Source organism: Molossus molossus, unplaced genomic scaffold, assembly GCF_014108415.1.
Source record: "Molossus molossus isolate mMolMol1 unplaced genomic scaffold, mMolMol1.p scaffold_m16_p_21, whole genome shotgun sequence".
NCBI classification, from domain to species: domain Eukaryota; kingdom Metazoa; phylum Chordata; class Mammalia; order Chiroptera; family Molossidae; genus Molossus; species Molossus molossus.
The window spans coordinates 7,916,723-7,936,688 of record NW_023425357.1 but is presented as its reverse complement, the minus strand read 5'-3'; positions in this window follow the sequence as shown (position 1 = coordinate 7,936,688).

Sequence of the window (19,966 nt, the reverse complement as noted above, 5' to 3'; positions counted from 1 at the left end):
CTGCCATTTGGTTTCAAAGCCCAAGAAATGTTTCTAATTGCATGAATGCCAAAAAGGACTATTTTTTTTTTGCCACAAGCTAACAAGAAGAGGAGACAGGTGGATTTAGTTCACAATAATGCCTCTGGGCTCAACTAAAAACCAACAGACATCATGGTACAAATGGAGGTTTAGCTGCAGTTTGGAGAAAAGGAATGGGAGAGCTGAGACATCACAGGGCCTGCTAAACCCCAAAGGGCCCAGTGTAGCAGTCAGCAAAGTACTTGTCTCAAGAAAGCACTTCAGTGTCAGCAAAAGAGCACCCACTCATTAATTTGAATTACATTGTTTTGGTTGCTTTGTTTATATTTAATTTGCAAATTGATTTTGGCTTTCTGGTGGCACAAGAACTATAAGCTTTAGAAACATATGCAACATTTATGCATCACTCATGCCTCATTTAACAGTTTAAAAAACAATTTAAGTTAACTCTGGGGATTCAAAGCAATTTTAATTTTTTTTCTTTTAAAAAAGGCCCATCAGCCCTGGCCAGTTTGGCTCAGCGATTAGAGCGTTGGCCCGTGGATCAGAGAGTCCCGGGTTTGGTTCCCGCTAAGGGCATGTACCTCAGTTGCAGTTTGTCCCCGGCCTGGTTGGGGTCATGTGGGTGGCAGCCAGTCGATGTTTTTCTCTCTCTCTCTTCCTCCCTCTCTCCCTCCTGCTCTATCTAAAAAAAATAAAATAAAATAAGTAAAAAAGGCCCATCATTCCAGGACTGGTGAGGGTAGGAGAAGAAAGGGATTCACCTGTGACATGCTACAACCTCTTAGGAAGGTAACCTGCCATTCAGCTCTAGACTGTAGCACTATGTCCACAATTAGGTAAATAATATTTACTGCGGCGTTGTTTGGAGGGGAGGGAACAATCTGAATATATCTGCCTGATCTACAGAGCTGTTTTATTTGGCTTGCTGTGAATCTAAACATTTTTCAATTAATCAAGTTGAAAAATCCGTCAGAGTTCTTTTGGCCAGAGCATCACCATCCAAAAGAATGTTCTGTGCTGATGAGCACGTTCTAAATCTGGACTGTCTAATGACAGCCACCAGCCACCGGCCACCGGCCACCAAAAGCTAATGAGCACCTGGAAATGCAGTTGGTGTGAATGGACAGCTAAATTCTTTATTTTATTTTTCATTAAATCTAAATTCACATAGCTACAAGCAGGCTCTAAAGCAGTGGTTCTCAACCTTCCTAATGCTGCGACCCTTTAATATAGTTCATGTTGTCTGCGGGCGTATCTGCACGTGGGCGGACCCTCCTGGAGATGGATATAGGAGCGGTGTCTCGGTTCCTAAGACCATTGGAAATATGTGTTTTCTGATGGCCTTAGGCAACCCCTGTGAAAGGGTCGTTTGACCCCAAAAGGGGTCGCGACCCACAGGTTGAGAACTGCTGCTCTAGAGCTTTCTCATTAAAGTAAGACTTTCCAGCCCTGGCCAGTGTGCCTCAGTTGGCTGGGTGTGGTCCAGAGCGCATTCCCCACCCAGTTGGATTGCAGGCTAGATCCCCAATAGGGGGGAATGCAGGAGACCAACGATTTATGTTTCTCTCTCCCCTTCTCCCTTCCTCTCTCTCTAAAAATCAATAAAAAATATTTAAAAACAAGAGTAAGGCTTTCCAATTTCTATGTAAAAATCTGGGGAGATCTCTGGCCTGTGTGGTTCATTGGTTAGAGCATCGACCTGCCAACCTAAGGGTCACAGGTTCGATTTCCTGTCAAGGGCAGATTTGATCCCCGCCCCAGTCGGGGAATATGTGGGAGGCAACCAAGTGATGTGTCTCTGTCACATCAATGCCCACCCTCTACCTCCCTCCCTCTCTAAAAACCAATGGAAAAAGTATCCTCAGCTGAGGAGTAACCAAAAAAATAATAATAATCTGGAGGGGGGGATATCTGAGGATCTATCAACACCGAGTCCACATTCTTGCAAAGCAACAACTGGCTGTAGCTGAGAAGCTGTAGCTGCCTTCAGACAGAGCACACACAGTCCAGTTTACCACAGTCTCCACCACTCCGCATTCTCTCACACCCTCCCACCTCACTCATTGACACACGCTGCCAGCTCCCTGGAGACATCTGAGTTTAGGTCCCTGATCTGTGCAGTTTCCTTACCCACCTCTCTTTACTCAGCTTTACCAAATGCAACCCTGCCAAGTAAGGCCTAAATGCCCCCCTCTGCTATAGAGAATACTCCCAACACAACAAAGTCTGAGGTTAGTTCTCACTCCTTGGAACTTGGATAAGCACATGCCTGCTAATCCACTTACCACTTATCTCAAATGGCCTGAGAAGTTAATTACCTTCCAGGTTCCTCTTTTCCCCAGACCCCAGGGCTCTAGGATGGCTATGACTCTGTCTTACGTCTATACTTCTCACAGCATCTTGCCTGGCCCAGAATTCTGATCAAAGAAGGCTCTCAGCATCCCTTTCATTGATGAGTGACAGGATTTCACTGTGCCACCTCTTTTCCTCTTTGAAAAGCCCCAACCTGCTGCTCTGTGTCAGCCTTTTCCCCCCTAGCGCCACCTTTTCCTGTTCCTCTTGGGATCACGCCCAAGGAACATCAGGTTGTTGGGAGCTGGGAGAAAAGAAGAGACTTGCAGCTTTTACCGTAGCTGTGCAAATTAATTCCTTATTTTCCCACTCCAAACACCACTGTAAACTTGAGGCCTGTTTTGTTTGGCCCACACAGTGTTTTTAAAAAATTGGATTAGTCATCAACACTTTTTTTTTTTTTTTTTAATGGAGAGATTTCAACTAAATATGTGAATTTCTGGCTTCCCTTGAAATATTTAGATTTGCTATTGCCTGATAGTTATCAACAGGATAGAGCTGAGGGACAACTGCCATCTCTGGATAAGCTATGGCCCCCAGTTCCCATTTTCCTCATTTATCTTCCTGCCTGACCCCCATCTTAATAATCATTATAACAATAACAGTGGCAGCAAACATTTATTGAGGCTTTATCATATGCCAGGCATTATGGAATCACTTATATATCATCTCATTTAATTCCCACAATACTCCTTTGAGGCACATACTATATTATTAATCCTATTTTATAGATGAGGCAGATAAAATCCAGAGAATTAAGTAACTTGCCCAAAATCAAGTTTAGGATTTAATCCCAGGTAGTCAGACTTCAAAGCCCTCACACTTAACCACTCCATTCTGCTATGACCCCACACTTGAGACTGGACTCCTGGCCTAATTCTACACCTACATTTTTTTAAAAAAATCCTCACTCGAGGATATTTTTCCATTGACTTTCAGATACAGTGGGAGGGAGGGAGAGGGAGAGAGAGAAATATCAATGTGAGAGAGACACATCAACTGGTTGCCTCCTGCATGACCCCAACCAGGGCTGGGGACCAAACTGAAACCAAGGTTCGTGCCCTTGACCAAATCGAACCCCTGACTCTTTGGTCCACAGGCCGATACTCTAACTGCTAAGCCAAACTGGCCAGGGCTCCACCTACATTCTTAATTTGAGCGATCAAGGAAGACTCCCTTGTCCCATCACATAACCAATCTCTAATTTTAACCAGGAGGTTAACTCATTTCCTCTGATAGCTCATTACAAGAGCAGATTTAAAGCTTACATTGGGAAAAAGAAAGTATGGAAGAATGAGAAGGCTACAGTTGTACCTTCCAGGGAATATCCTTGCATAGAATTAACTAAATGAGAAAAAAAACATCAAAGTGTCTTACTCCAAAAACTGGTCCTAGCAGAAAATTCAAGCAAGCATTTGAATCTAAAATAGCAGTTGTCATAATGAGGTGGAGGTGGGGGGAGCCCTGTGCACCTCAAGACTCTTTCAGGAAGTCTGTGAGGTCCAGACCATTTTCATAGTAATATTAAGATGTTCTATGCCTTTTTATTCTCAGTGAAACTTTCCAGAAGCTGCAGGACATATCTCAAAAGGCTGATTGCAAATCTGAGACTCCAGGTGACTCTAAAAATGTAAAACAATGCCACTATTCTTACAAATGTTTTTCTCTTTCTTGTCTTTTTTTTTATTCCAATTGTTTTTCTGAAATATACTTGTAAAAAATCCTCATTCAAGGATATGTTTATTGATTTTACAGAGAGAAGAAGGGAGAGGAGGGAGAGGGAGGGAGAGAGAAACATCAATGTGAGAAACATCGATTAGTTGTCTCCCGCACACACCCCGACCGGGGATCGAATCCACAACCTAGCTATGTGCACTGACTGGGAATCGAACCCACAACCTTTTTGGTGTACAGGACGACACTCCAACCAACTGAGCCACCTGCCTGGGCTGAAATATACTCTTTTAATAAAAATGTCAATTATGTTACTATATAAAGAAATTATTGCTATTTTAAAATAAATAAATATTTTAAAAATTTATTAAACTTCTAATACAATAAATATCAGCAGATATAGTTCACAAGCACAAAAGCTCTCTGGGGTCTTCAGTGATTTTTCAGTGTAAAGGGGTCCTAAGATCAAAGTTTGAGAACCGCTGCTCTAAAGACGAAAGTCCTGCATGTACACAAGCAGGTATGCATCTGTGCATGCGTGTCCACCACAGAAAGAACCCGAGCCCCAAATTCCAAACTGGTGGCCAGAAGGCTTTGTAAGGACCCTACACTATCTCTGAATACTTATTAATTTCGTTGTCAGCATGTAAAGATCAAAAAGTTTCACATAAAGACACTGTCCTGGTCTCCTCTGAAAAAAAAAAAGATTCTAGCAAAACTTTCCTGGCATTTCCACGTGGCCATTTCCACTGGTTGACATCACTTTGGTGGGGCACATGATCTTTGGTTCACCACACTCCAGGTCTTTAGCCACCCATCCCCTGTAGGTATCTAAGTTGTTTTGCAATACACAATGAAACATATACCGACCTAATAAATGTCTGCGTTCCTCCAGAGAGTCATGTACAATAAATAACCCTTCTTCTTATGTGACTTCCCAAAGCAGCAACTTGTAATAGTCTCCCTATTGGTATAGAGGATCTTAGGTCGATTAAAAATTCTTCTGAGAAAGAAAGGAATCCATCTGACAAAGTAGGTGTCTCTGGACAAGTGCAAAGGAAGGAAACTCACCAAGGAAGGATAGAATCTCCAGGGAACAGGAGGGCCCAGTTTAGGCCCCAAAGGGAGGAGAGTCCAGGTGACTGTCAGACCATTGGATATTTCCTCCTGGAACGCTGGGTGGTAAATACAGGGCACTCAGCCAACTTCTTTCACCCTGAAAGTAGGTGGTGGGGAGGAAAGGAAGGGGAAGTCAGATCGTGTGTCCCCAAAGAAGCAGAGACACAAGTGTGAAATTGGGGGAAATGGGCAAATTTGAGAAGAAGGAAGAAAGCAATACTAAACTGGGGCGATCCAGGTGGAAAAAAGGAGTTTTGTTGTTAAGGAAAAGTTTGTTTTTTTCTTTCTTTCCTTATTTTCACCCCCACCCCTCTCTGAAGGCAACTGAAGGGTTTTGCTGGGAGAAGCCTGACCGGGGTGGAATTGGTGATGAAAAGGGATTTTTGTTGGCGAACTGGGAAAGAGGGTTGGAAAAATAAATTTTAGGTGAGAGAGAGACTGGAAGGACTGAGTTGGTTTGCTATCAATGAAAAGATACTCCAAAAAGGGGACTCTTGATGGAAAGAAAGGATTTTTGCTGGAAAGTGATCCTGAATGAAGGGGGAAAATATCTGAGAAAGAACAAATAATTTTTTGCTAGAGAAAGTTCCTAAAAGGGAGGGGAGGGGTGTAACCAAGAAAGATAGGAGAGATATTTGTTTTTGCTGGAAGATCCTAAAAAGAAACAAATCTGGGTCCCTGAAGGTGGGGCTATTTAGGAGGAAAGGATTTTTAGCAGAAGGGCCTGGGAGCCGAGAGCGAATGCAAGGCCGAGATGCAGAAAGTGTGGAGGTCGGGTAGGGCTCGCGGCGCGAGCTGGGGAGCTGCGAGGGAGCAGTTAGGGCCTGGGGGGGGCGGGGTAGGGAAAAAAGGGGGTGCAGCGGTTCAGGGACCCCTGAAGAAAGTCTTCTCCAAGGCGAAGGGGGTTGCGGGGGTGCAGCGGGGCCCGGAGCTGTTGGGGTGCAGAAGGTGCGTGCGTGACGCGGGATAAGGGGCGCCCGCCGAGCCTGCTGCGCCCTTCGAAAGGAAGGCGGGCCTCCCAAAAAGAAATATATAGATGAATTAAGATTTTTAAAGGGGGGAGGCGTTAAAAATAAGGAAGGGGCGGGAAAGGGGAGGTAGGGAGGATGGGGTAAGGGTAGGGGCAGCAGCAACCGGGTTTTACCCGCCCCCGGGGGCTCGCGCGCCGGGCCTCGCGCCTCGCGGGCGGAGCTCCCAGCGGCCTCAGGCCTCCCACGCGCTGCCCGCCAGCCGGGCGCGCACGCGCAACCCGGCTCGCCCCCGGAGCGCCCCGCTCCCCTGCGGCTCGAGCTCACGCGCGCGGCCTCGGGCTGCCTCGCGCCGCCCGGGCTCCCAGCGCGTGCCGCCCGGCTGCGCAGTCTCGGGCTCTGGGCCGTCGCCGAGGGGCGGGGCCACGCGGGGGGCGGGGCCACGGCGCGGTCCGCTGCCCGCGGCAGGCGGGAGAGAAGGCGGTTGGCCGCTGTTTTGGACGGAGGGCGGTTAGGGGCGGAAGCCGAGGAAGGCGGAGCTGGGCACGGCGGCCGGTGGCCCCTCCCGACCCACCTGCGAGGCTGCGCGGCCGGCCGGCCGGCCTGGCCATTGTTCCTTGAGGGCGACCTTAGAACGCCGCGCGGGGCACCTCGGGCTCCAGCGGGCCGCCCCGAGCTGCGGGCCCCGCGATGCGGGGTGTGACAGCCACGCCGCCCTCGCAGGGGCCGGGGCCCAGCGAGGCCGCGCCGCGTGTTCCGAGGCAGGCGCCACCCGCACCTGCCCGGCAATGGCTGGAAAGACACGTGGGGCTGGAGAACCGCAAACGGGACGCGAGCTGCTCTGTCCGCCTATGGAGGGAAACACGGAGCCACTCGTGGGCCCGGCCCTGGGCTCGGCGAGGGACGGACTCCGGGAGGAGCCGGGGGTGCGGACTGGTCAAGGAGGGTGCACCCTGGAACAACCTGCACAGGCAGTCATCCTTCGACGTTGAACACTGAGCGTCAGAAGGCTCCTTAGTGGATTACGTGCGGGGAGGAATGGGGATGGACTTGTAAAGAGGCAGGCGGGGGATCTGATTGGGATGCTGGAAATAGTCTAAAAACAGGCTGTGGTGCCGGTTGCACAACTAAAAGTCGTTGGATTGTACATTTAAAAGGGTTTGGCTCAGCAGTTGGAGCGTCGGCCTGCGGACCAGAGAGTCCAGGGTTCGGTTCCTGCTAGGGGCACGTACCAACCCCCCCCAAAATAAATAAAAGGGGTGAATTTTATGTAAATGGTACCTTGATAAAAAAAATTTTTAAATCGATCCCTGGGGTGGACAGTAGAGGAGAAGGATTGGCATCCAACTTTTGGACTCCTTCATTCAGGAAATATTATTATTTGTTGAACTTCTATGCTGACACACAGCAGTGTCCGGGTTAAATATCCCCGCTCTAGCTTCCGGCCAGAGCAGCGCTGTCCAGTGGAAACAATACAAGCCCCAAGTGCCAGCCACATAGTTTTACATTTCCTAATAGCCATTTTTAAGGAAAGGTTAAAAACCCACGTTAAGGCCTGGCCGGTGTGGCTCAGTGGTTGAGCGGCGACCCATGCACCAAGAGGTCGCTGGTTCTATTCTCGGTCAGGGCATATGCTCAGGTTGTAGGCCAAATCCCCAGTGGGGGGCATGCAGGAGGCAGCCAACCAATGCTCTCTTTCATCAATGTTTCTCTCTCTCCCTCTCCCTTTCTCTCTCTCTAAAATCAATAAAGAAAACAAAAATACTGAGTTCTGTGTGATCTATACGCTTGATGGAGGAAATGAGGGCCCTGGCCACTGGATAGATGGAGAGTTTAAAGAACAGGACTTACACTCCTGAAAAAAATCGACATCTTTCTGCACTTTGCCAAACACAACGCTTTATGAGAGACTGAAGACACTTGCAACACATACCACAAAGAATTGGCATTCAGAAATTACTCTAAAAGAATACAAATCAATGTGACAAACCAATAAGTAAAAGAACAGAAGATATGAAGAAGCACTTTATACAGGAGGAAACATGAAAAGAGGCCTAACCACAATAAGAAGGGAATGCGAGTGAAAACTGCAGATAACATATCACATTTACCAGTCTGGCAATTTTTTTGTTATTGCTAATCCTCACCTGAAGATATATTGTTTTCCATTGATTTTTAGAGAGTGTGGAAGGGGGAGAGGGAAGGGGGAGAGAGAAACATTGATGTGAGAGAGACACACCGATTGGTTGCTTCCCACATGTGTCCTGACCCAGGGCCTGAGTCGAACCTGCAACCCTGGTACGTGCCCTTGACCGGGAATCGAACCCACAACCCTTTGGTGTGTGGGCTGACGCTCCAACCACTGAGTCACACTGGCCAGGGCTATTATAGAGTTATTTTTAAAGTTAGTTTTAAAATTTTATAAACACAGTATTTAGCAAAGTAGTTACCTTGGAGGAGCGAGGGAAGGAAATGAGATGGAGAAGGGCCCACAGGTGAACTTCAGAGGAAATGGAAAATTTTTTCCCTTAAATTGGGTGATGGAACCACAGGTGACTTGTTTTTATTCTTTATATCTTACATATGTATTTGATTTTTTTAAAAATATCTGTTCCATATTATAATTTTCTTAAGAGTTTAGCTGGGGAAGCAAGACTTTGGCCTCTGAAACAATTCAAATTGGTCCTCCTATCCCCTCTCAAACCTTGAAAGCCTTGTGGGGGACACTTGTCACAGGGAGGTGGTGATCAAGTTAGAGAAGCAGGATTTAAACCCTGGGAACAGTTTTAAACTATTTTTTCCCGTTATTCAGCAAGTATTTAGAAATACTGAGGCTCTCCCTGTGAGGAGACAAGAAAATAAGGAGACAGGGCTCTGGCCATCGAGAATCTACTTACGGGACTTAGCCACTGAGAGGATTCGAGAACAAGCCATTCCTTCTCCCCTTAAGCAGACTGGTTACTTCCTGACCTCGTGATAAGCTTTTCCACGAACAGGCCAAGACTCAGGAAGGAGGTGGCCCTGAACAAGTCAGTCCACTTGGCAAGGGAACGGAACCTCTAGGAGTGAATTAACAAGGATTCTTACGTTTATGTAATAGACATTAAGAAATATTGAGAGCTTGTCTATCTTCTCAGAATTCATGCTGGAGAGATGAAAAAGAAAATACAAGGAGCCCAATAAAAAAGCTGGCAAGCCCTGGCCAGTTTGGCTCAGCGGTTAGAGCGTCGGCCTGCGGTCCGGAGAGACCCGGGTTCGGTTCCCGCTAAGGGCACGTACTTCGGTTGCAGTTTGTCCCCGGCCCTGGTTGGTCGTGCGGGTGGCAGCCACTCGATGTGTCCCTTCACGTCGATGTTTCTCTCTCTCTCCCTTCCTCTCTCTCCCTCCCACTCTATCTGTACAAAAAAGAAAAAATATCCTCGGGTGAGGATAAAAAAAAAAAAAAAAAAAAAAAAAAAAAAAAAAAGCTGGCAAGTCTCCGAGAAGAATCCATGTCCTTGCTTCACCTACTGGTTGGCCAAGTGCTTACAAAGGGCCTAGAGGAGAGCTGGCGTGCCAGCCAGTGGGAGAGTGTACCCTGGCCAGACAGCTCTAACCCCTGGCGATTCCTTCAGGAGGAAACAGGTGGGGAGGAGGAAGGTCCCTGGGACCTGCCTCAGAATGGCAGCCTTCTCCCTACCTGGTGGAGACACTGGCATCTATGCAAATGACCTTTCGTCCCTATTTGTAAGTGGAGACTTGTGGGTAAGGTTTGTGTGTGGAAGGGCATTCTCCATCAAGACAGCCCTTCCAGATAAAAACATTTTTAAAAACTTCGGTCAGCCTTGGCCAGTTTGGCTCAGCGGTTGGACCAAAGAATCTCGGGTTTGGTTCTGGTCAAGGGCATGTACCTCCATTGCTGTTTGGTCCTCCTCTGGCCTTGGTCGGGTCGTGTAGGAGGCAACCAGTCCATGTGTCTCTCTCACTTGGATGCTTATCTCTCTCTCTCCCTCCCTCCCACTCTCTCTGAAAATAAATAGAAAAATAACCTGGGCTGATGATTTTTTTAAAATTAGTTTAGCCTGCTGGTGTGGCTCAGTGGATTGAGCTCTGTCCCATGAACTGAGGTTCCCTTTCAATTCCCTGTCAGGGCACTTGCCCGGGTTGGGGGCTCTATCCCCAGTAGGGGGCGTGCAGGCGGCAGCAGATTGATGTTTCTGCCTCACATGGATGTCTCTGCCTCCCTCTCCCTTTCTCTCTCTCTAAAAATCAATAAAAGTATCTTTAAATTGGTTTTTAAAAAACCCTCAGTATTTTTAACATTTTGAAGGTCAAAAGACATGCTACATCTCTTTTAGAGAAAGGTCCTTTGACTTTCTCTAGCACAGAGCCTGCAGCAGAACCACCGGAGGACTAATGCTGATGTGGCTGCTACTGGACTGGAGGTCACACTTTGAGAATCACTGTTTTCTACCACTAATCTATGAAAGTTTTGAGGTACTCTGTTAGACTCTTTCAAGAGAGGGGAGGCAATACCCCCACTGTCTCAGCAGCTCACTCTGAACCCAGCACACGTTCACCTTTGTGGAATGAATCTCAGGGTGACTGCACTATAAAAATTACTGGTTGTCCCCTACCCTGAAATACAATATCCAGAGACATTGGCGAGATGTTTCTGATTGAAATTAGGACTTGAACAACCCTGACACCAAGAAGAAAGATGGGAAGGAAGGAAGGAAGGAAGGAAGGAAGGAAGGAAGGAAGGAAGGAAGGAAGGAAGGAAGGAAGGGAGGGAGGGAGGGAGGGAGGGAGGGAGGGAGGGAGGGAGGGAGGGGAGAAAGAAGAGGCCCGGGCTGAGTAGCTCAGTTGGTTAGAACGTTGTCCCCATACGCCAAGGTTGTGGGTTCAAGGTTGTGGGTTCAATCCCCGGTCAGAGCACATATAAGAAGCAACCAATGAATGTATAAGTGGGACAATAAATTGATGCTTCTCTCTCTCCCCCTCCCCTCCCCCCTCTCTCATTAATAAACAAATAAATAAAAAAGAAGAAAGCAAGCAAGGTCTGCTTTCTAATATTTAGCCGTTAAAGTGACAGGCTCAGAGAAGTGGACTCCACTTCCCCGGCTCAGTGAACAGATAGTAACTAGTGACGATGGTGGAGGAGAGAAGGAAACGGAACAGCTCTGGGGCCGGGTGATGCTGATTGCTCACGCAGCACTGTTCCATTTGTACCTTGTCATTTTGCAAGTCATTCAACAGATGCCTTTTGACTGTCTGCTGTGCACACAACACTCTTTGGGGCACAGTGTGAAAATTACAGCACCCCATCTCCTGTTTATATTTAGAGTAACCCCTTGAACTATTTCATATGTTATAGAACATATTTCATAATTCTATTTTTGGTCATTCTTTTGCTTCTCCCACTAGACTACGTGCTCCTTGAAAGTGTGGTCTGGCCCTGGCCAGTTTGGCTCAGCGGTTAGAGCGTCGGCCTGCGGTCCTGAGAGACCCGGGTTCGGTTCCCGCTAAGGGCGCGTACCTCGGTTGCAGTTTGTCCCCGGCCCTGGTCGGATGTGCGGGTGGCAACCACTCGATGTGTCCCTTTCACATCGATGTTTCTCTCTCTCTCTCTGTTCCTCTCTCTCTCCCTCCCACTCTACCTGAACAAAAAAATGGAAAAATGTCCTCGGGTGAGGATAAAAAAAAAAAGAAAGTGTGGTCTGGCCTCATTCAACAGCCTAGCTCCCACAGTACTTAGCAAGACCTCATCATTTATTATACTAACACTCAATACTGTTATTAATAATATATACTTATATCAGAACAACCAACTCATCCCAGTTTGCCCAGAACTTCCCTGATCTTAGCATCAAAAATCCTGTGTCCCTAGAAACCCTTCAGTTCCAGGCAAACTGCGACTATTGGTTACCCTAACTATAATCTATAATATAAACAGAAAACATTTATCGGGCCCTACTTGTATTAACTCACTCCTTACACCATGCTGATGAGACAGGAATAGTATGATCATAACTATTTTCTAGATGAGGGAACCGGCTCAGAGAGGTTAAGTAACTTTCCCAAGGCTACACAGCTAGGAATAAGCCCATCCTTTTTATCACCATAGGTGTTGAGTAAATATTTGTTAGTTGAATGGGCAGATTAAGAATCCTTAGTACCTTAGCGTTTACCCATAAAATCTAGTGGCAGAGGAAAGATACTCTGTCTCATCTTTGATCCGCAGTAACCTGGCAGGGTTTGGCACAGAGGAAATCAATGTTGTGAAATCACACATCCCCAAAAGTTCAAAAAACAGCACCAGCAGCATTTGGCCTACTACCAAAGGAGGAGCTCGGCTTTCATGGCTGTTAGACGAAGGAGGAGAGGTTAGGAGGACTGAAGCAGTTAGAAAGTTTCAGACCGCCTTGGCCGATGTGGCTCAGTCAGTTGGAGTATTATTCTATAGATCAAAGGGTCGTGGGTTCAATTCCTGTTCAGGGCACCTACCCAGGTTGTGGGTCCACACTGGCCACCAGTTTCTCCTCTCCCCTGCCTTTTCTTCATTTCTTGGCTTTGCTCAGCTCTACTTTCTGTGATTCATTTTTTGTGTGTGTGTGTATTTTATAGGCTTATTTATTTATTTATTTATTTTTAAATCCTCACCGAAGGACATTTTCCCATTTATTTTCAGACAGAGTAGGAGGGAGAGACAGAGAGAGAGACACACACATGGATTGGTTGCCTCCTGCACGACCCTGACCAGGACCGGAGACGAACCAAAATCGAGGCACGTGCCCTTGGCTGGAATCAAACCCACAACTCTTTGGTCCATGGGCCGACACTCTCACCGCTGAGCCAAACCGGCCAGGGCTGTGATTCATCTTTTGAATCACTTCCTTCAAGCACCCTCAAACTCCTCACCCCTCCGGTCCTCCAGAGTCCACACCTGGCCAAACTCCAACCATCTGCCATCTCGGTGCCAGTTAGAGGCAGCAGAAGGAAACCACCCGGCCAGCCCGACGGGTTTTACCTGAAATCACAGGCCTCAGGAGGGCACGGGGCATTCCCTTCGCATCGCTGGTGTACTGCTTTCGGCTGGATGGAGAGAAGACTGTTTCCGTCCAGGCCTCCCAACCCGGACCCCCCTGCCCTCCAGCTGAGGATCATGTCCCAAACGGTACTTCCCTGTGCAAACCGAAGCCATCAGACAGGGAGCCCCTCGGGGCCCATCCCCAGGGCACAGCCCGAGCACCTTTTTCCCTTTTGTTACCCACTCCCTTTCACTCCCCCAAACCCTGGGTTCCATAGCCTCTCTCAAGGATTGAAGTTATCTCCTCCCTCCCCCCCATTCTTCCCCCGATTTTCTGTTTCTGCTTCTCTTATCCCCTTTCCTCCCCCTCGTCCCTGTCCACTCTGGCCCCACCTCAGCTGCTGCAGTCCTTTCTAGAAGGCATTGGGAAGAGAGGCCAAAAAATTGTGGACTGATTTTTTTCTTTTTATCCTCACCCGAGGACACTTTTCCATCTTTTTTTGTTCAGATAGAGCGGGAGGGACAGAGAGAGAGAGAAACATCGACACCAAAGGGATACATTGATGCCTTGGCTGGTTTGGCTCAGCGGCTGGAGCATTGGCCTGTGGTCCAGAGAGACCCGGGTTCGGTATCCGCTAGGGGCGCGTACCTCGGTTGCAGTTTGTCCTCAGCTCTGGTTGGTCATGCGAGTGGCAGCCACATCGATGTTCCTCTCTCTCTCTTCCTCTCTCTCCCTCCCACTCTATCTGAACAAAAAATGAAAAAAATGTCCTCAGGTGAGGATAAAAAAACAAAAACAAAAGGGACACATCGAGTGGCCACCTCCCGCATGACCCCAACCAGGGCCAGGGATGAATCACAACAGAGGCATGTGCCCTTAACTGGAATCGAACCTGCGACTCACCGGTCCTCGGGCCAATGACAAATGGGCCAGGGCTGATTTTTTTTATTTTTAATCCTCACCGAGGATATGTTATTGATTTGAGAGAGAGAGAGAAACATCGATGTGAGAGAGAAACATCGATTAGTTGCCCCCATACTCTCTCCAACCGGGGACTGTACCTGAAACCTAGATACGTGCCCTGACAGGGAATCAACCTGCAAACTTTCTGGCGTATGGGGCGACGCTCCAACCAACTGAGCCACGGGGCTAGGGCTAGACTCCCATCTCTTGATGGAAGGAGCTGCAAAGTCACAGGGCCAAGGGCCTGCCTCCAGGGAAGGGTGCGGAAGGGTGGGCTCCAGGCAGGTGAGAGTGATGCTCACTGTGTCCAAGCTCTTTCCCACCAGCCTGAGTCCGAGGCCACCATGGCCCCACCTGCTCTCCCTCCCTGTTTTCTGACTTCAACCTGTTCTCCACTTTTTTTTTTTTTTTTTTAATCCTCACCCGAGGACATTTTTTCCATTTTTTTGTTCAGGTAGAGTGGGATGGGGAGAGAGGAAGAGAGAGAGAGAGAAACATTGACGTGAAAGGGACACATTGAGTGGCTGCCACCCGCACGACCAGCCAGGGCCGGGGACAAACTGCAACCGAGGTACATGCCTTTAGTGGGAACCGAACCCGGGTCTCTCGGGACCGCAGGCTGATGCTCTAACCGCTGAGCCAAACCGGCCAGGGCTGTTCTCCACTTCTTTCTGTGGGTCGCTTTGGTATTTTGGGGGCACTCTCTATCCCATTCCTCACCCATTTCCCAACCCTATCATCAGAGCCCCATGACCCCACCTCCTGCTTCTGGACCAGGCCTATCCCAGTTTCCCTGCTTCTTTTTTTTATCCTCACCTGAGGACATTTTTGCATTTATCTTCGGATAGAGCTAGAGAGGGGGGAAGAGAGAGAGAGAGAGAGAGAGAGAGAGAGAGAGACATCGATGTGAGAGAGACACATTGATTGGTTGCCACCCACACGACCCCAGCGGGTTGGGGACAAACTGTAACCCAGGCACGTGCCCCTAGCGGGAACCGAACCTGGGACTCTCAGGTCCAGGGCCCACACTCTAACGCTGAGCCAAACTGGCCAGGGCTCCCTCCCTCTTTTTCATTCCTTCCATCAGCTGTTAGAAAGTGCTTCTTCTCAAGGGCTCATGAGAGGTTCAGCCTGGACTCCTCCCAGTGTCTCCTCCCAGTCAGTCACCATTCTACCTCCCCGTGGGCCAGTGTACATCTCCACGTGGTCCAGACCACCCCTGGAGAGATCTCTTGCCGAGACAATAACGATCATACATAAAGGTAGAGGGAGGGGGACCTGGGTTTTAATCCTGGTTCTGCCCTTGACTAGCTAGGTGGCCTCAGGGGGGACTTTACCGCTCTGTGCCTCAGTTTCCTCTTGCAATAGACCAAATGTTTGTGCCCCCCCCCCCCCAATTCATATACTGAAACCTAATCTCCAATGTGATGGCAGGAGGTGGGGCCTTGGGGAGGACCTCCATTACAGCGGAGTCCTCACGAATGGCACTGTACCCTTCTTTTTTTTTTTAATTCTCACTCGAGGACATTTTTCCATTTTTTTATTCAGATAGAATGGGAGGGAGAGAGAGGAAGAGAGAGACAGAGAGAGAGAAACATCGATGTGAAAGGGACACATCGAGTGGCTGCCACCCACACGACCCAACCAGGGCCGGGGACAAACTGCAACCGAGGTACATGCCCTTAGCGGGAACCGAACCCGGATCTCTCTGGACCGCAGGCCGAGGCTCTAACCGCTGAGCCAAACTGGCCAGGGCGGCACTGTACCCTTCTAAAAGAAACCCAGAGAGCTCCCCTGCCCCTTCAGCCATGTGGGGTCACAGCAAGATGACAGCTGTCTATGACCCAGGGAGCAGGCTGTCACCAGACACCGAATCCTCTGGCCTTCTGGATTTCCAGCCTCCAGAACCATGAGAAATAAATGGCTATTGTTTATAAGCCACCATCTGTGGTGTTTTTTATAGCAGCCTGAATGGACTAAGACACTCCTCTATCGGGGGGGTGACAATAACACCTGCTTATAAGCTTGTTTGTTGTAAGAATCCAAAAAGCAACCACATCTGCGGACCAGAAGTCCTTGGGACTGTTCTGGGTCCTGGAAGCTGATGGGAATAATGACGATGATAGGACATGAGGAAATTGATTCCATTCGATGTGCCAGGTCTGTGTTCAGCACATCACCAGTCCTCATAGCAACCCTAGGGATTAGTCCCATTTTTCTGATGAAACAGTTGAGGCTCAAGGAGGGTCAGTCACTTGCCTGAAGCCACAGTTACTAAATAAATGGACCATGGTTTGAATCAAGATCCGATTCCCGAGTTCCTCTTTCTGACTGAGCAGCAGCTTCTCACTGGTCTCCCTGCTTCCCCTCTTTTCTGCTCCCCCAATCTCTTCTCCCCATGCCAGCCCAAGGGATGCAGGGAGCAGGTAAGGCTGATCAAGTCTCCCCCTTCTTAAGATCCTTTGGGGACATGACTCAGGACAATGCATGATCTGAAACTAGATAGCGGCGATGGTTAGAAGGCATTGAGAATATGTGAAAAATCATTGAATTGTACCCTTCAAATCAGTGAGTTTTATGGTATGTGACTTGTATAGTAATTAAAAGGAACAACAACGATGACAACAAAACCTTCAGTGACAGTGTATGATCTCAGAGATCAACCTCCAAATAAATACCTGGTGTAAGGCTGCCTGGTCTCTCAGCCTCTCAGCCTTCTCAGCTGTAGTCCTGACGCTCTAGAAGCCTGGCCTGCCTTCTTTCCCAAACCTGCTGCCTCTGGGCCTTTGCACCTGCTCTTCTCGTCCACCCTTGTCTGACTAACTCTATTCATCTTACAAATCTTAGCTTATAATTGACTTCCCTCTGAAAGGTCTCTCCTAACCCCCTGAGTCAAGGTCACAGGTTCCCAAAGTAGCATTTGAGATCATTTCCAGTGACTTCTTCTAAGGGTCATGCATTTATTTTAATGTGCATTAGGACAGAAAAGTAAGCAGTCCATCACACCTGTGATTTCATGACTATTTTTGTTTACAGTGAGCCTAAGGGAGACCCCTGGGAACCCATTTAAAGAAAAAGAAAAAAAAAATTGGTTGTAAGAACAAATTAAAGGTACAAAGCAGTAGAGAAGCAAACATTGTGAAATAGTCCTTTAAGAATTATAAAAGTTGGAAAGCCCCCAGGGGCTGGGTTACCTCCACCCGACCTCCCATAGCAGCCACCAGGCTAATATCCATCACACCGGAGAAAGGCTTTGTTTTATGTCTGTCTCCCACTGTGGGGTGTGAGCCCATGAGGGCAGGCTGGGCTTGTCTCATCACCACTGTGTCCCCAGCATTGTGTGGGACACAGAGCAGGTGCTCAGGGAGTGTGTGTGAAATGAACTGACACCAGGCTGTGGAATGTGGACTTTACCCCAAGGGCACTAGGGAGCCACAGGAGGGTTTGGATCAGGGAAGTGTCAGGGCTGATCTGTGCTTTAGAAACTCCAGGCTGCTTCTCTACTCTTGGCCCAGAATATCTGCACCTCTTTCCACACAAGTTTCTCCTATCAAATTCCTCTTTATGTCTTCCTCCTCCTTCCCCTCCTCCCCTCCTCCTCCAGGAAGCGCCCCCCCTCAAACCTCAGGCTGCGTCAGGTGCCTGCTCTGCGTTCCCACAGTCCTCTGGATCCCCCATCCTAGCCCTGTCTACTTTGGAGGGTGGGCTGGGTCTGTATCCCTTATAGACCTGCACAAGCTCAATGAGGTTGCCCAGGGCTCTCAGGAACCCCTTCAGAGCAGGTGCATTGGCTGGGCCTCACTTGACTGCCGTCTCCGGAACTCCCTGTTCTTTCCCTCCCCCAGCCCCTTCGAGCTATTTTTGGTTCCTCTCTTTGTATACATTGCCGTATATATATCTCATGTGTAATCAACACCTGTTTTCTCACCACCTTTTTAAAACTAAAAAAATTAAAATTTGCCCTGGCCAGTTTGGCTCAGCGGTTGAAGCATTGGCCTGCGAACCAGAGAGTCCTGGGTTCAGTTCCTGCTAGGGGCACGTACCAAATAAATAAATAAATAAAATAAAAAAATTTTATATCTTAAAATTTACCATTTTTACCATTTTAAAGTGTACAACTCAGTGGCATTCGGGTGTTCTAATTCCAGAACTTTTCCATCGCCTGGAAAAGAAACCCTGTGCCCATTTAGCACTCACTCCCATTCCTTCCTCCTTCCCAGTGCCTAGTAACCACTAACCTGCTTTTGGTCTTTATGGATTTGCCTATTCTGGATATTTTGTATAAATGGAATCCTACGATATGTGGCCTTTTGTATCTGCTTCTTAGACTCGGCATAATGTTTTCAAGGTCCCTATAGCTGGGATCAGTACTTGGTTCTTTTACGACTGAATAATATTCCATTGTATGGACCTATCACATTGTGTTCATTCACTCATCCATTGATGGATATTTTGCTTGTTTCCACCTTGTACCTATTGTAAATAGTGCTGTTATGAACATCTGTGCACAAGTTACTGTTGAATACTTGTTTTCAATTATTTTGGGTGTATAACTAGGAGCGATCATGTAGTAATTTTGCTCAACTTATTGAGGAAACAAAAAACTGTCTTCCATATCAGTTGCAGCAACTCACCCACCAGCAGTGTACGAGGGGTCTGTTTTCTTCACATCCTCCCCTTTTTGGATTACAGCCATTCTAGTGAGTGGGAAGTAGTCTCTTGTGGTTTTGATTTGCATTTCCCTAATGACTAATGAAATGACCTCAGTACTGACACCTCACTAAAGCTACTACCTCACCTTCACAACCCAGTGGTTTAGCTTAATTCCCATTCTCTCTCTCTTCTCTCTGGCTCTCTCTCTCTCTCCCTCCCTCCCTTCCACTCTCTCTTAAAAAAAAAAAAAAAAAATCAATGGAAAAAATATCCTCAGGTGAGGATTAACAAAAGAAAAAAAATTTCAGCTTTTACACACAAAAGAGAATCTGCATCAAGCTTCATATAGCTTTTTTAAAAAGTGAATTTATTGGGGTGACATTTTATTGGGGTGACATTGGTTAATAAAATTATATAGGTTTCAGGTGTACAAAGTTTCATATAGCTTTATAAACAATGCAACAAAAAGCCAGAAACTTTTTCAGGGCAAATGTAATATGGTGGTTAAAAGTATGAACTTTTCTTGCCCTGGTCGGGGTTGTGGGGAGGCAATCAGTTGATCTCTCTCTCTTTCTCTCTCTCTCTCTCTTGCCCCCCCCCCCCAATTTTAAAAAAAGTATGAACTTTGGAGCAGGGTTGCCTAAATTCAAATCCTTGTGGCTCCTGCTTTTGGTAATTCTGTAACCTCTCTGTGACTCAGTTTCCTCATCTGTAAATTAGAGATGAGATTAGAACCTCTTACGTGCTAGGATCATTAGGGCATTCATTGAGTTTATCTATGTACCTGGGCTGGCAGGGCCACTTGGTTAAGCATTACTTACAACTCCATTACCTTGTCCCCTTGCATATCTTCACTCTAGGCATGGGTGACTTTCACAGCCATCTAAACCATGTTTCACAAACTCTGTAGCGCACTTACACAGAGAAAGTCTTTACAAGTAATTTATGTAACAGGCCAAAACTCATTAGCTGCAGGAAGTCCTTCCCATCCTCTTCTCCAGATCTCCTGGAACAGAGAGGAATAATAAACGTCAAAACCAGACAACTCTTCCCTCTGCCCATCAACTCCTCCAGCCTGGCATCCTTTTCCCCAGGAGGCCGGCTTTCCTTCTTAAAGGGACCTCTCTTAGGTTTGACTTTCCCTTTCCTTTCCTAAGAGGACCAGGCCTGTTCCTCCTTCTCATCCTCCCCCAAACATCGCCC